Here is a 17302-nt window from a genome sequence, read left to right on the forward strand (position 1 = left end):
TGCCACCCCTGCTGTAGAGTCTGCAGGATAATGACACAAAGTAGGTAGTCTACAGTATGTTTTGATATTTTATCTTTTTTTTCGCATATGCGGATGTTTTGAATGATATGTTTTATTTTTAAAAATAAGTGAAAGCTGTTCTGGGGATTTATACAATTGTTTCATTATCTCTCCAAAATAAATGACACTAACTTTTGGCACTATACCAGAAAAATCTGATTCATACTTGGAGAGGACTCCAGAAGGAGGCAGAAAAAATGGAATTTGCCTCTTCTTAAACTGATGCATCTGAGACTGGTACTTGTCATGGAATATTAACCTAGACACCCGACCAAGTAAGACTATTTTTATATATTAAGGCATTTTTATATATTACAGATCCAAATTTGGTGATTACTCATTGAAACCAACTGAGTCTTGGAAAATTTTGTGATCTGAGTTCTGAAGCTTAGTTCTGATAATTAGAACCATGCTTGTTGTTCTATTTTCCAAAGCATAGTCTTATTTGTTCCAATGGTAGTTTGACATGTAGTGCTCTGGCCAAATTATGTTTGTGTGTATGATACAGTATTTCAGAACAGAAACTCCAAGCTCCAAATCCTTTCATGGAAAAGAAAACAAACATGCAGGCCTTTAGTTTTAATCAAATGCAATTGCTCAGAATACATGGAGTAAATTTTCCTGCAGCATTATGTTTTCTTCTTTTGTTTTGTTGTTTTTTGAGCTAGCATTTAAAACAGCATGTTTGCTAACTTCTAAACCGAACACTGGATGAGAATATGATAACTGTTTGGTCTCCATTACATTGAACTAATCAAGGACTTGTTGCTGTCCATAATTTAAAGATTTGCCTCATAGGTATACTTTGGGGGTGGGTAGGCAGCAAGGACAAACTTACAACATCACATTGCTGCTATTCAAACCATATGACTTGTGTCTAGACAGTTGGATAAAAAGATGGGCCTTTTGTTTTCAAATCACTACATGTTACATCTTTTCATTTACTGTTTCCTAATTTGCATTGGATGCCTGTGGTTTGTTTTATTATAGTAAACCTAGAAATACATTAATTTTTTTAAAAAGTTCACAATATTTTAAAACAGATGCAAATCTGTGGGGTCCTTGATGCTTTCTGAGCTTGGTTGTTTTCTTACAGGTCTTTCATTACCAAACTAAGTAACAGCATCAGTGCTAGAAAGGAGTGGGGTTTGCACTTATTTTATATACTAATGGCTTGCCCTGTCACTGTTGGTGGAAGTTGTTTTAGTGGTTCCTTGGTTAGGCTGTTGTTTACTATTAGATTGTTTGTTTGAGTTAGTGGTTTCTTGTTTACTAGATTGGGTTATTGTTTTTGATTGTTGGTCTCCAAGATTAAGACTAGATCACCAATCAAGAAGTAAACAATATCATAACCTACAAGTTTATGTGTTCTCATCTTGCCTTGATGTCTTCAGGATATTTAACAGGAAAAAGTAATCTGTCTATGCTCACATACATAAATATATAAGCAGGTTGACGTATGTCCACAACTGAGCCTAAAGTTTCAGTTGCAGTTGTTAAGTGAGTTGTGCCTCATTTTACAACCTTTTTTGCCACAGTTGTTAAGTGAATCACTGCAGTTATTAAGTGAATCACACTGTTGCTTATTGACAGTGGCCCTATCTTGTTGGCATCTATATTAAATATAAAAATTCAAAAGCAGAAGCTTTAACCATTGTAGTAATCCCATATTTCATCTGTTGTATTTCTGCATCATTGCAGGTTGAATAGGAAATCTACAAATTGTAGTCTAAAAATAATCTGAGGACACCATATTGGGAAAGGCAGTTGTTGGCGTCTCCTATTAGTGATATGTATGAAAATTGGCAACTCAACTTCTAGTTCTAAAAGTCAACTGCAAAGTTGAGTCTAGAACAGGGCAAACCCTACCACTAAATAGTGTACAGCAATAATCTCAGGATACATATCAGATTTGGTGGAAATAGCAGGGATCTTATCTGTTGAGGTAGTTTCTTCTATATTCCTTGCCCTTTATTGGAAGGCAGAGCTATATAAGCTATATAAGACCTCATATTTAAGAACTCATCAGATCCTGTATATGGGACTCCTGATATGGAACCAAATGATCCTAAAATGTCTTGGTATATTAATATCCAATCTCTGTATAACTGGATAAAATTATGATTTTCTGTTGCTGTTATGCAAGTTTCTGGCTCATTCTAAACCTCAAACATCCACGCATACAGGATCTGTGGTGTGATCAGATACCAGTTTGCCACTATTCTCTCCCTCCAGTTTTTATAGAATTAGCTTTCTATTTTAATATTGGTAATGACAATACTAATTTCAACCAGGCTTTCATTATACACTGCTCAAAAACATAAAGGGAACACAAGCAGAAGATATCCGAGATCTGAATGAATGAAATAGTCTTATTAAATACTTTGTTTGTTACATACAGTAGTTTTGTGTTCCCTTTAGTTGTTTGAGCAGTGTATAAACTACTGTATGTAAGGAACAAAGTATTTAATAAGGCTATTTCATTCATTCAGATCTCGGATGTCTTCTGCTTGTGTTCCCTTTATTTTTTTGAGCAGTATATTTACTTAGAAGTAATTCCCATTAAATTCAGACAGATTTGCTTGCTAGTACCTATTCTTCTGATTGTGGTGGTTTTTTTTTTCCTAGTACAAATACATCTCACTCTTCCACACCCTTGTAACTGAGGCAATACTGGCTTTATTTCATGCAGATATATAAGAGAGCACCCAGATATGACAAAGTTCTGTTTCCTTCCTCCCATTTTCAGACTCCCAAAATATAACACGCACTCTGAAGCTTTCCCATCCTTCTTGGATCACGGTTTTTTGGGGGGTGGGGAAGAGAGGGAACAGGCCGAGTTTCTTCCAAGGTGTGTGGGGGGGGCTCTTCTAGTTGTGAGATCTGTTTTGCAAGGCAGCTGTGCGTACTTTTACAACAGGAAGCTTTTTCCTTTTCAAGGGCTGGCATCAGCTCCTGCCCTTGCTTTCTCTCCTCTGGTCTTTCCGCTGCGTTGTCTCCCTTCCGCCTTGGGGATTTACCTCCTCTTTCTGCCGGACTCTGCCTCTCCCTTTTGTTTTTCTCTCAGCCTTGGCATAGCAGATCCCTCCCTCGTTCCTGCGATCAGAGCAGCTCCTGGAGCGGGGGAGAGAAATGGGAGGAGGGAAGAAGGTCCCCCTCCTTGGATAGCTTCTGGGCCTCTTTCTGAGAGGCACTGGGAGGTGTGTGTGTTTGTGTGCGCGTGTACGCGAGAGCGAGCGAATGTGCAATAGCAGGAGCCTCCTCCATACCCCAACAGAGGGCCTGAGACAGCAGCAGCAGCAGCAGCCATTGTTCTGGGAAAACCTGGCAAACAAAGGACGGGCTTCCTCCTTTCCACCGAAGCCTTCCTGTTTCCTCCGCCTGCCATTCGCACAGCTAGGCCTCTCGGCGGCCCCCTCGCTCCACTCCTGCCTCGTCCGGTTGCAACTCGGCTTTTCTCTGTTATTATTTTCATTTTGAACTTTTCTCTCCCCCCCCCTCCCCATGGCTGGGTTGGAGTAAGGCGCCCGCGGAACAGAGATGTTCTGAGTTTCCGTCCTGCGTTCTCCCACCTTTTCCCTGCCCCACCACTTCTGCACCGCTCCGGCAGTTCTCCTCAGGTAAGCCTCTGGGTTGGGAGGGATGCGGAGTCCCAGGGTGCTTGGAATTGGTCGGTGGTGGCGGAGGCACTTTCCAGTGGCTTCTCCCCAGCAAATGGATCTCTTGCTGCTGTAGTAGTTGGTGCCAGATCCATGTGAGGATTTGTAACTAGCTATGCAAGAGAGAAAGGCAAGAGAGGCTTCAAGCCAATGCTGGAAGATTTTGGATTAATGGGTTTGGATTGGATATAGATATATGTGTGTGATCTGTGTGTGTGTTTATCTTTGTGTTTGTGTGTGAAAGTGATCTTTGGGTAAAGAACTTGCTATTTCCCACCTTATGCATTTTAGTTTCCTTTCATCCTCTTGAATTGATGGGTAGAGATGCAAGTTCTGCTCTCAGAAGATAGTTGTAAATTGGATTGTGGAGAGGGAAGTGAAATACAGGAAGTGCAGAGAATATAACTTTGTATGGGGAGGCTTTTGGATGTGGGTACTCTGTTTTGGAGGAATGGGACTGGAAAACCAGGAACATATTTTAAAAGTTCCCAATCGAGGTGTGCAGTTCATCAGGGGGCTGAATGAAATGGCTGGCCAATAGACAACGAGGTAGAGTTTGACTCTGCAACTTCTAGAGATCATGATGACTTTCAAACAGGAAAGGCAGGTTCCTGGTATCCTAAAAAGAAATCCACCTCAGAAGTGTGCAGTATAGAAATCACAAAGTGTTGTGAGTAGCACTGTTTGTCTGGAGAGAGCTCCAGTTCATGTTGTCAATCTGTTCTTGCAACCATTTCTATAAGTCTCAGACCCTTTCCCCTCACTTCTCTCTTGTTTTTTTTTCCCTTGTAAATAAGAGTAGCATCCCTGTACTTGGCTGAGGTTGCAGGTTTTTCCAGTTCCCAGACTATTTCACTCAAGTAGAAGAACAGGATTGGTTGGTGATAAAATGGAGTTTGTATCTTAAATAAGTGTGTGTTGGCATTGCTGCCAGATTATACAGAGGGGCCTTCTTAACCAAGCCTCATGCTTTGCTGAATTTGCTACACCATTTCTAGATTTGAAGCAAATGGCCCCATATTTTTATGCTTTTAATATATGCAGCTCTTGGGGAAAATAATGAAGAGCATTGTCAGCAATTCTGTTTAATATCCTTGAATCTGAACATAGTTTTTAACACTGAAGAAATTGCTTAATGGGTGAAATGTATATTGAGTATGGTTGGAAGGCAGTTCCTTGTATCTTGATTTATTCATTTAGAAAAACCTTGTCATATTAGAAACATGCTTGCCTGGAGATTATTATATATTAACTAATTTTGAACATTAGAGACTACTGTTTACTCAGGCCATGGTCCTGAATATTGATATAGTATTAAAATGAGATTTACAGTGATAGTATTATCAAGGGTTAAATAAAAGTTGCATATTGAATTGATAGTAGTATTAAAGTTATAATCTAGATGGCCTGGGGTCTGAGATAATATTGCTAACCTTTATTGTCGTGTGTATGGTGCTTGCACTAAACTTTGAAATAATATGGAATCTGCATATCCATATTTTACCTAAAAGAAGCCTAGATGCTGAACACCAATAGTTTACTTGTGCATAGGCAAAAACAGAACTATTTCTACTCTAGCACTATTACATGTTCCTTGCAAATCTTCTGGCAGTTAGGAGAAAAGATAATTTAAACAAATAGGATTTAAGACAGAGGTCTTCAAAGTTGGCCACTTTAAGACTTGTGGACTTCAACTGTCAGAATTCTCCAGCCAGCTATGCTATGCTGGCTGGAGAATTCTGGGAGTTGAAGTCCACAAGTCTTAAAGCTGCCAAGTTTGGGGACCCCTGATTTAAGACATGGCAGAGTGGAATGAAATTTCTGCATGCCTTTCAGCTTGATGTTAAGGAAACAGCAAGAAGGCTGATAGATGAATTTGTAAAATCCTTAGACCTTCCATGCAATACATAACTCATTATGAAAAATTGGGGAATACATATTTTTAGACGATTTGGTGACTTGTTCCAATTACCTAAGTCCTTTTCTCATAGAAACTGTTAGACTCACTATATGGTGATAGATGCAGTGTTGGAAAGCAATAATATCTCAGAGGCAGGGTGTCAGTATTCATTCTAATGCGGAGTCAACATTGGGCCCAGCAGAGTGTTGTAATATGTCAATAAAAGTCAGTGGTGTTTGGCAAAGTATGGTGTCCACTACATAATATTAGAACTTTGGGATCATCCAGTGAAACTAAATTGGGAGAAATTCTAGTCAAATGAAGGAAGTACTGCTTCAAACAGCACATGATTGAAGTAGAATTTGCTATTACAAGATGTAAGGCATAGCTTCTCATAAAAAGTTTGGTAAGCTACCTACCTAGTATGAGAGATAGAGATTTTATTTTCAGTACTAGAAAGATTGAAATGGGGATAATGTTGGCAGCATGTTCTATTTGTGGGCTCTTCCAGAGCATTTTGTGAAGATAGAATGCTGGGCTACATAAATCTTTGATTTGATTCAGAATGATTTTTATTTATTTTTAGGTAGGGCAACAATATTTAACTCCTTTATATGGGGGAATCATTTCTAGTTGTTGTCCTTACTTACTGCTACTTAATTCTTTCAAATTATTAGGTAAATATATTTAGGAAAAGAAACAGAGACATGCATTATTGTACATAATTTCTTTTCTAGAGGTAACAGTGCAGGAGCTGACAGTGTCTTTACTGATAAATCTAGCCCTTTGGCTGATGTTAAAGAGTCAAGATTGTAAAGATAAGAGAGGTGGAAGGAGGGAAGAAGAAATGTAATACATTTTAAGGTTGGAAATATTTTTCATTTTTTAAAGGTAAGAATCATAGGTTAGGCTTCTTATTTCTAAGCTTTATTGCAGATGATAATTACAACTTGCTTCAGCATCTCCTTACAATGAAAACATATCCTTTATTTGAGTGTTGGTGGAGAATGAAGAGTAGTTGAGTTTGTTAACATCATTACAGTGGTCCTTTGGAGATTTAGTAGAAATAAATCTTGTGGTATTCAGTCCAACATTGGCTGCAACTTTAAGCGTAGTTATAAGGCATTACATTTTTGCACAGAAACTTAGGATAAAAACTTTAGGACATCACAACAGGTAATAAGAATATTTAAAATGGAACGTATTATTTAGAGGAAGGTTAGACTGTAGTTTGATTTGATCTTGATTCAGATGTGAATTCAGATTTTGTCTCTGTATACCCATATACAGACCTGTATATAGTCTGTATATAGAGCCTTGGTGGTGCAGCGGACTAAGTGCTGTTATGTAGCACTTAGCTGCCAGCTGCCTGCAATTAGTGCGAGTTCAAATCTCACCAGGCTCAAGGTTGACTCAGCCTTCCATCCTTCCAAGGTAGGTAAATTGAGGACTCGGATTGTGGAGGCAATAAGCTAATTTTGTAGAAACACCGCTTATGGGGGGTCAAAAGCCCTAATAAGCAGGTATATACAAAAGAATGAAGGCTATTGCTATAAGTGCATTGTAAGCCGCCCTGAGTCTTCAGAGGAGGGCGGCATATAAATTGAACTAATAAATAAATCTATATAAATAAAAATGTAAATGTCCGTTTGTACATAACCACACATCTCCAAAAGTTCTTCACCGATTGCTTTCAAATTTTGACGCAACATTGCATTTGACTACAGGCGTGTTTCTATATACCTATATTATATACATGTCACACCTGTGACAGGTAAAAACATGAAAAACATTGGAAAACATTGAAAGACATTGACAAACATTGACAAACATTGAAAAACAGTGCCATCTGCTGGACGTAAAACCAACATTGCAGCCTCCCAGCCCTGATTACGCTCAACAGATTTCTGCTCCTTATATTTAGACTCTCCATATTGCTTCCAAGAAACTGCGCATTTGGAAGGCAGAAACGCCCGAGGGCCATATCCTGCCCCCAGGCTCGGCAGGTAAGCAGCTGGCTCCCGGCCAGGAAGCCCTCGTAGCTGGCGCTTCTAGGGCTGGGTGGGGCCTGCCCGAGCCTGGCTCTGACCTCCCCCTCTCCCGGCCACCCTGCGAACTATCCTCACCCGCTGCTGCTGCCCATCCCCCTCGCCAGCTGCTCTCAGGGCTCCCTCCAAAGAACACCTGACAATGAGGCTGCCTGGGTCCGCCGAGCGGGAACCCTCCATCCCTCGCCTGGCCCAGCGCTAACACGGGCCCTGAGGTCAGAAAGACCAGACGCTAACCGGTGCTATGCAAATCTGGTCGGTGAGCATGAGATGGAGGCAACTGGAGCCTTGGGGCTGCCTTTGACCAGCACCTCCTTTGATTCCCAGGTGGGCGCTCTGGCAGTTCATGGAGCCTATATGAAAATTTCAGCCTCTGGCAGAAAAGGGGCTCTGGGGAGGCTTCGGGGGGTGGAAACGGGCAGGAGGGAGCATGGGCAGCCCTCCTTCGTTTCACCTGGAAGAGCGGGGGATTTAATCATTCCCCTGCCCTTAGCAGGCGGAGGAAGAGAACTGCGTAGCAGGGTCCAGTGGGGTGTGCATGACTCCTGGCTTTGCTGCTTTCTTCCTTCGGATGGGAAGTCCCAAACCAGCCTCGAACCCCCACTGCACCCCCTCCCTCCCTTTCCTTCCCTGCTATGCATCTCCCCGTTGAGCCCCCAAAGAACATCTGTGTAGGGAGGACGGAAGCACCCCCCCCCCCCGAGTTTCTGCTGTGGTGCGGAGAGCTGCGAAGGCCTGGCCTGAAAAGGTAAGGGTGATGGTGGGGGATGCAGAAGAGGCTGGGCCAGAGACAGAGATAAACAGAGAGAGAGGGAGAGAGAGACATAGAGAAATACAGAGAGACGGGGGGGGGGAGACACATACAGAGATACAGAGAGAGAGGGGGGGAGAGAGAGAGAGATAAAGAGGGGGAGAGAGAGAGATACAGAGAGAGGGGGAGAGAGAGAGAGAGAGATACAGACGGGGGAGAGAGAGAGACATAGAGAGACACAAAGAGAGGGGGAGACGGAGGATTTTGTGGTTTCCATTGTTTTTTAGCAACCGGTTCTCTGCCCTAATCACCAGCTGGGTAGGTGTGGCTCGGGGGCTGTCATGTGACTGATGAAAGTGAGTGACGTCGAGTTGGCCATGCCCACCAAATGTTCGTGGAGACATTGGAACTTCAGCCTCACTCTTTTAGCCCAGCGGAAGCACCAGACTGGGCCATAGCAACGCGTGGCCGGGTACAGCTAGTAATAAATAGATATGGTATATATTTTGTCTCTGTATAGACAAGAAACAATGGATGGAAACTAATTAAGGAGAGAAGCAACCTGGAATTAAGGCAAAACTTCCCAACAGTGAGAACAATTAACTAGTGGAACAACCTTTTTGACATGGCGTGCCAAAAGTGGGGGGAGCGCGTGGGTGTCATGCGTGTGGGTGCCCACACCCATAATTCAATGCTCCCTGCACATGCGCGCATGATCCCCCCAGCACTCCCCCCACTTTTGGCATGGAATGGCCCGGTGGGCCAGTAGGCCCGTTTATTGCCCTCCCCAAGCTCCAGAGGTTTCCTAGGAGCCTGGGGAGGGCGAAAACGCCCTTCCCCACCCCCCAGGAAGCCCTCTGGATGCCGGAAACGGCCCATTTCCTGACTTCCAGTGTGACCGGAAGACCCGTTTTCCGTTGCCCTGCTTAATGCACATTTGTTTGGTAGCTTTTGGAAACTATTCTAACAGATAGATAGTTTTCCATTGGATTTATTTAGATTTAGAGTTCCACAGTAGCACGTCTTAGCCTAGTCTCTTCAGGCCCTTGACATTAAATTTAAGTCTGTCACTTTCTTTTTAAAACACAGTGGTAGTACCAACCCATGGGGCTGGTGGTTACACAACAGTCTGCTGAGCAAACTGACCAATATCACTCAAAGAGCACACAGTGAAAGAATTGTACAATCTAATGAAAAACCGGAGTTTCCAACTATATAGAAAAAAGTGCTCCACCAATTAAATTTCCCATTTCCTTCAGTGTACTTAAAGGCAGATTATTTAAGAGTTAATATATTTGGAAGACTTTTGGAAATAAAAAAAAGGATGATGGCAGATGAATAACTGAATTTGGAAATTAGATAGTAGCTATGCACTGTCTAAATGGAGCTGCTCTATCCTTCTGTGGCTGAATATGTAACCTTTTGAATTTTACTGTGCTGGCAGGAAAGAAGCCTTGAGGTTTCATATTGGAAAGATAAAAACTATCAGCATTTTTGCTTTGCGGTTATTAGCCAGACTTTTTTCAATTATCCCTAATTTTAAAATGATAAGGACATACAAAACTAGAACTCTGAGAGATTAGACTAGAGTACCTTGTCAACAACCCAAATTCTGCACATGTGATCGAAGGAACACTACGATGGTCATGAATTCAAGAACAGGTCATAAATCAATTTTTCAGTGCTGTGGTAACTTCAAATAATCATTAAACAAATGATCGTAACACTAGCTGTAGAAATTTATAGCCTTAGACTATAATCCTATGAATCTTTACATGAGTGAAAGCTCAATTGAATTTAATGGTTTTACTGTGGTGGGATATATAAACCAGCAGACAACTTTCCCCCATCATAATCTTGCCTTATTGCATGATGCAGTATTGTAATTAGGATGTAGTATCAAATCTAAAATAACACAAATTATTTTACGAATTGTGTAAAAGAAGCTTTGGGTTTATATGGAGGTAGATAGATAGATAGACAGACAGACAGACAGACAGACACACACACACACACACACACACACACACACACACAAACACACTACCATACGTTTTGCAGAACTCACAGTTCAGTATAAGATACCAAATGATACATGCTGACTATTATTCTTGAATACCTAAACTCCATTCATGGGTAGCAGGAGGCATAAATATCCTAATGCTAGACAAAGGGTTGGGATTCCAAAATGTCAGTCAAACACATGACAAGAAGACTCTGCCTAATTACATCTTTGCAAACAGAGAATTCTGAAAGACTTCAGTGGCTGTTTAGTGATCATAGAAATGTTGATTACATTCTGGTTTCCATCTGTTTCTTTTACAATTACTTAAATAAATATTGCCATACTCTAGACTCTTAAATTCAGAACTGTTACTTTATTAAACAAAAAAGGTTGATAAGAAGTAGTGATATAACAGAAGGATTGTTAGATAGGTAATGTTTGTCTTTTTGCTGGTGCCACAAGGGTGTATATTAAACTTGATGTTCCTGGGGATATTTGTAACATGGAAAACGATTTGGCATTGCAGGAAAATTGTTCAAAAATGTGGAATGCATTTAATTGTTTCTAAATGTAAGATTATGCATGTGGGGAAAAATAATCGCCTGGCAGGCTACAGTATTAGGGCTCCAGTGCTAGAACAACAGAAGAAAAGGATTTAAGTGTGCTCATAACAGAAGACTGCAAAATAAGTAAACAGTGTGGCCAGGCAACTGTGGAAACAAAATTCTGGGATGTATCACTAGAGGGATCACCAAGAAAAAGGAGGTCTTAATCCTACTATATAGTCAGATCCCATTTGGAATACTATTTCCATTTCTGGAGACCTCATTTTAAAAAACGATATTGATAAGATTCAGCGAGTCCAAAGACAGGTAACAAAAATAGTGCAAGTTCTGAGGACAGAACATATCAGGAGAGATTGGAGATATGTACAGCCTGGCAGACAGAAGGGAAGGAGGCGGGACACGATTGAAACCTTTGAATCTGTATATAAGGTTCTAGAAGGCAGTATTTTCAACATTAAGCAAAAAACAGAAACACGGGAGCATAAGCTTAAACTGACAGGAGGGAAATTCAAGAGTAATGTTAGAAAGTATTCCAAAGGTGCTTTTTTCAAGAGGCAACTGGACTTTCTGGTTTTTCTTTGAAGACATTTCGCTTCTCATTTAAGAAGCTTCTTCAGCTCTGACTGAATAGCATTTTTTATGATACAAGTCTTTGAATTGTCTCAATAGCCTGTAATAAAGCAAAAATGGTAACATCATGTTTTTGTGGTTCTATCCACTTTCATTCTGAGTTGAGTTGTATAAAAACATAGTTGTGGGAAGTTACTACCAGTAGTTGTAAATTAGAAAATTGAGAAGGGGGGGAATAAAATGGATTAAGGGACTGTAGTAGTCAGTGATACACATTTAAAAAATATTTTTAATATTATACATTATATAATAATATTATTATATAAGGTATAATATTAAGTGATTTGACATTCGGCTCTCCTAAGCATTTGTTCCTAGCAATACAATTTAAAGTAACTGCCAAAGTAAATAACTTGTATTGGATTTATTATTGCAGTTGCTTACTAATAATGAAAACATCCCTGCATGTTGTACATTGGTGCTAAAGGCTCATTAATGAAAATTAATCATATTTCAACAACTTTTAAAAACCCACATTAGATATTAACTAATACTAACTTTTATCTTTTCATATATCTATATATTATGATTTAAAGTTGGTACATTTTTCCTTCAGTACCTCCATGATGTCTGGATCTTATTTCGTATGTCAAACCTTGTACCTCTAAATATGAGATGACGGCCAGGATATAAAAGGCTTAATATTGGTTCAAGTTAAAGACCTGTAAATTTGTATTTATTTTATTTCTTTTCATTTCATTTCATCATTTATTTTATTTTTTATTCATTTGTATAGTCACCCATCTTATACCAAATTTTGGGTAGTCAAGAATTAACAATAATAAAACAACATAAAACTATATTAAAATTATTAAAACCATAAACATTAAAAGGAAAAAAATTAGCACCTTTAAGCTTCCAGTAGGTAGTCACGTCATCCTATCCCAGTGCTTGGGAGGAAAGTCAAGTCTTCAGGACTTTTCAAAAGGCTAGCAAGGTAGATGTCTGCAGATTTCAAAGGGAAAGTGTTCCATAGAGCAGGAGCTGCCATAGAAGAGCCACACTTCCTAGTTCTCCTAAGGTGGCATAATGGTCCCATAATGTTTAAGGGAAGGGACTACCAGTAGGTGTATGCTCACACTATCTAATATGGTAGGACAGGTAGATTTCTTTAGGGAAAGTTATTCCCACTGATAACTTGGCCCTGTGCCATATAGAGCTTTAAAGATAATAACTAGTACCTAGAATTGCATCTAGAATTGCAGAAGTGGACCTGAAGCCTATGCAACTACTTTGCTTATAATTCTTATTCTTAAATGGACTTTTCCTAAAATACCACAAGTTAAATGCTACAGATAAGGCCGTACGATCTTATATTCTCCTTTCAGAGCAAGCAGGAATGGTAAGTGAAGTACAGCTAAGTGAAGAGGTGAATAACTACAGTCCTGTCCAACATATGATTCAATCTCAACTTGGAATTCAGATTATGCATAAATTTTTAATCTGAATGTTTTAATCAGGACTGCAGCTTCCCCTTTTCTATTTTTTTCCCAGATATTGCAAAGATTTATCTGATTCCTTTGTGTACCTTAATAGCACTTCTCTTTATTTCTTGGTGCAGTATCTGCTGAGTGACAATAGGCAGCTATATAAATTGGTTAACTAACTAAATAAAAATGGTTCTGTTTGTCCTGGGGCTGTGCTACTAAGGAAAGCCTTCAGGGACTAATGTCATTTGTAGTTGTTAAGGCAATTCTTTTTTCATCTGATCTATGTAGACACTGCCCCATTTTTCTGGCTTTCCCCAAGTAAATCACAATCAATATTACACTCTTATCTAGCTAAACCTTGTTTCACATTAACGGCTAATAATATCTGGCCACATAACTGATAACTGATAATATAGATTTATCCTATACTATATGTCTTTCTAGACTATCTGGCTGGGTTCTAGTTCTAGACTGTCTCTTTAGAGGATCTCCATATGTTCTGAACGTATAAGCACTGCTGTGTCATACTGTTAATCAGAGAAGATATATCTGCCTCATAATTATTGCAAATTATGACAATCATAAAATATTATTGATTAACTGCTGTGCAGACCCAAGTTCATCTTTTGACCATAACTGATTTAATGAATTTGTAGTGACTGGGGTATTGAACTTGATTAGTGAAGAATGTGGGATTGAATTGCACTTAAAATCCCTTTTGCAATTGGGAAAAAGTCTTTGGATAGAGCTTTGGATAGAGCTGTGATGGCGAACCTATGGCACGCATGCCACAGGTGGCACGCAGAGCCCTCTCTGCGGGCATGCCAGCCGTTGCCCCATCCCAGCTCCACTGTGCATGCAAGTGTGCCTCCCGCCGGCCAGCTGATCTTCAGGTCTCTGCCGTGCATGTGCGGGGGACACGCATGCTCATGGGGATGGGGCGCATGCGTGGGGGGTGCAGGTTGATGCAGGAGGCTTTCCAGGCCCAAAACGGGGCACGCGGGGGCCATCGTGCCCCATTTTCTCTTCCAGGTTGGTGCAGGAGGCTTTCCAGGCCCAAAACGGGGCACAGGGAGGCCTCATGTACCTTTCCGGCCCTGAGTGCCCAAACCAGAACGTGCGTACCGGAGCGCCGGAAACCTGGAGACCAGCTGGCCAGTGCACATGTGTGTGCTCGCCAGCTGGTCTCGTGTGCGCCAGAGCCAGCTGTTTCCAGCACATGCATGTGCACTGGTCAGTTGTTATTCCAGTTTCCGGTACTCTGGTGCACATGAAGACCAGCTGGCCGACGTGTATGCGTGCACTGGAAACCAGAAGAGCAGCTGGTGACGGCGTACGTGTTCACAGAGAGGCTCTGCATGCCACCTCTGGCACACGTGCCATAGGTTCACCATCACGACTATATACTGTTCTCTGGAACTGAAGTTTTGTCCCCCCCACCCCCTGGATTTGTATATTAACGTTACTGTTCTATTTGTTTCAGTTGTATGCAGAATCATGTACAGAAATACATGTTTTCTGACTATCTTATCTGTAATTTCAGCCCTTTTCCTGCAATGATGAACAAGGTATTTTCCTTTATGGTTTGTTGCAGTAGGTGCTTTAGATAAAAGATATGTAAGGAGTAGAACTTCACAGTGGCTCAGTGAGGTAATTTGAATACCAGCTGCTACCCATCCAACACTTACATAACAAAAGATTTCCATTGGAGTTGCAAACTGCATATGTTATCCACATGGTCAAAAATATTTTAAATACACCCAGACACCCTATTTCTCATTGATTTTCTATGCATCTTCAAATTCAGTGATAGTTTTTTTTAAAAAAAAATTAAATCGGTATGCAGCAGAGTAAAGAGGCAAAATAGGTCAATACAGATAGTCCTCAACTTACAACAGTTCATCTAGTGACCGTTTGAAGTTACAAAGACACTGAAAAAAGTGACTTATGACCGTTTTTCACACTTATGACTGTTGCAGCATCCCCATGGTCACGAGATTTACATTCGGATGCTTGACAGCTGACTCACATTTATGACAGTTGCAGTGTCCCGGAGACATATGATTCCCTTTAGCAACCTTCTGACAATCAAAGTCAATGGGAAAACCAGATTCACTAACAACATGTTAGTAATTTAAGAACTGCCGTGATTCACTTAACAAATGTGGCAACAAAAGTCGTAAAATGGGCCAAAACTCACAAATTTCTCCCTTAGTAACATAAATTTTGGCCTCAGTTGTGGTCATAAGTTGGACTACCTGTACTATCCAAGTTTTAAGGTAGGGGATACTTAAAGTGCTGTCACATGTTAATACAATTTTTACACACTATTTGTAGAGAGAACTACAATGATACTTTCTTCCTGCTATACTACTTTTCTAAATAAAGGGAGCCTTTTCTACGCAAAGAAATTTTACCTGATTTGATCTTTTGTTTGTACTTCTGAATCTCAGTTTCATCTATTTCATCAGTAAAATTTTTCTTTCAGTCTGTTCCCCATGTAATAAAGTGTGTACTATGTACTAACATACAAGAATAGAAATCAACAGCCCTTTTTTGAACTGCTGGGAAAAAAAAGAACAAAATAAATGAAGAAGTTGGTTGATACTTTCGTGGCAATGAATGAGGGAGTATATTTTGATTCTCTGGTACAAAAGCCATATTTTTGTCCATCAAACCAACATTTTATACCTGTAATGGAATTATCAGCCTATGACAACCAGACCAGTTTTACTTTACCCAGTTTAGGTGGCGATGAAGCAAAGAGATTACAGTTGCTGTGGATAATGAAGTGTCCTACAGCCTTTCCCAACTTAATACCTCCCAATGTGCACGTTTCAGAATGTTCAGTAATGCCTAAGCAGACAGAGAGATTTGGGGAGCTGAAATTCCCACATCTATAAAGTACCACGTAGTACTTAGGGGATTTAGCAAGCAGGAGGCCAAATGGGAAAGAGAGACTCAAAAATTTGAGTTTGCAAAAAAGGATGGAAAGCAAGTTCATTACATTCCCATTTTGGTATGAACTGATACACTTCATACTTCACAAACTGATTGCAATTAAAGATCGCAAACAAAAATTGCAATTATTTTTAGCGTGCTTTTGCTTTTTCAATATAGTTATTTCATCCAATAATACACAGTGACATAGGGTATAGAAAGATACATATTATGAGAAATACTTTTTAAGCATTGATAAATATAAATGAAAATGAGGGTGAAGGTTCATTCTCCGAGCTTGTTGGGTGGTTTCCGAATGTTTCGCTACTAGCCTAGGTAACATACATGAAAATATTTGACTTCAAAAATAGATGGGATGGATCTTTGGCAGATGGAATATAAATGCAACATGAAACAGAACTATTGCCTGTGAGATCACAGTTGAGATTATAGGTTTTTCGGCTTCTGCCTTTTAGATACCCTATACATATGTGTTCAGAGATCTTCTAGTGTAGACATAGTGTTATTCTAATACAAGAAGTAATAACTAAGTACTGCAGAGTATGGCAAGAGTAAACTCTTTCCATGACAAAGATGGATGATTCTCTTTGACTAGAATCCCAGATCGTATTCATTCATTCATTCATTCATTCATTCATTCATTCATTCATTCATTCATTCATTTTCTATGGCTGCCCCTTTTAGTCTCTGACTGAGTAGTTATCCTAGTTCAAAAGGTAAGCATTTAAAATTGAAGTATTCTGAACTCATGAATTAGTTTTGAATGTCAAGCAATAGAATATACTCCATTTTCTTTTCATTGCAAGAGTAGAAATTGGGATAGGAGAAATGAAAATGTTGTCATCAGACAATTAAGAATCATAATTGTCAGTTTATTGCATAACATCTGGAAATCTATCACTAGATCCAGTTGTATTTTTTTTAAGTTTACATACTATATATGTGCACAGAAAATATATGTGCAATATATGCTGCTCAATACTACATTTCCAATCTAAATATTGAGCATAAACTTTGCCTCAGAGTAGAAGCAAACAAGGCAATGAGTTTCCAAAGGAAAGTAATGTTTTAAAGCAACTTGTTATTTTGTTATTAACCTGTGCTAATATAAAGAGTTTTGATCTTTGGTCCTTTGGCCCCTGGGTTTTTTACATAATTACAAAGAGATGCTACCCCACTGGCTGACTTGCTCTATCAAGTTTTGATATTATGAGGGTAAATGTTCTCCAAGGTCACAAGGATTTGGAAGCTTTTGTTTCCGTTTTAGATTATTTTATCTATTTATTGGGGGA

At 39.8% G+C, this 17302-nt stretch overlaps 1 protein-coding gene across 7 annotated transcripts in view; it reads left to right on the plus strand.

Moving 5' to 3' along the window:
* Positions 1–17302, plus strand: part of LDB1 (LIM domain binding 1) — a 67452-nt gene that overhangs the window by 20366 nt on the left and 29784 nt on the right. The window contains exon 1 of one of the 7 annotated variants that reach the window (XM_070946392.1): positions 3639–3680. The exons of the other annotated variants lie outside the window; for them this stretch is intronic. The gene's annotated coding sequence lies outside the window, so the exon portion shown is untranslated. Of the gene's footprint in view, positions 1–3638; positions 3681–17302 lie in introns of those variants that run through there. 7 annotated transcript variants of the gene reach the window in all.

This window comes from Pituophis catenifer, unplaced genomic scaffold (genome assembly GCF_029215685.1).
Source record: "Pituophis catenifer annectens isolate HBS135680 unplaced genomic scaffold, rPitCat1.0.hap2 SCAF_6, whole genome shotgun sequence".
NCBI classification, from domain to species: domain Eukaryota; kingdom Metazoa; phylum Chordata; class Lepidosauria; order Squamata; family Colubridae; genus Pituophis; species Pituophis catenifer.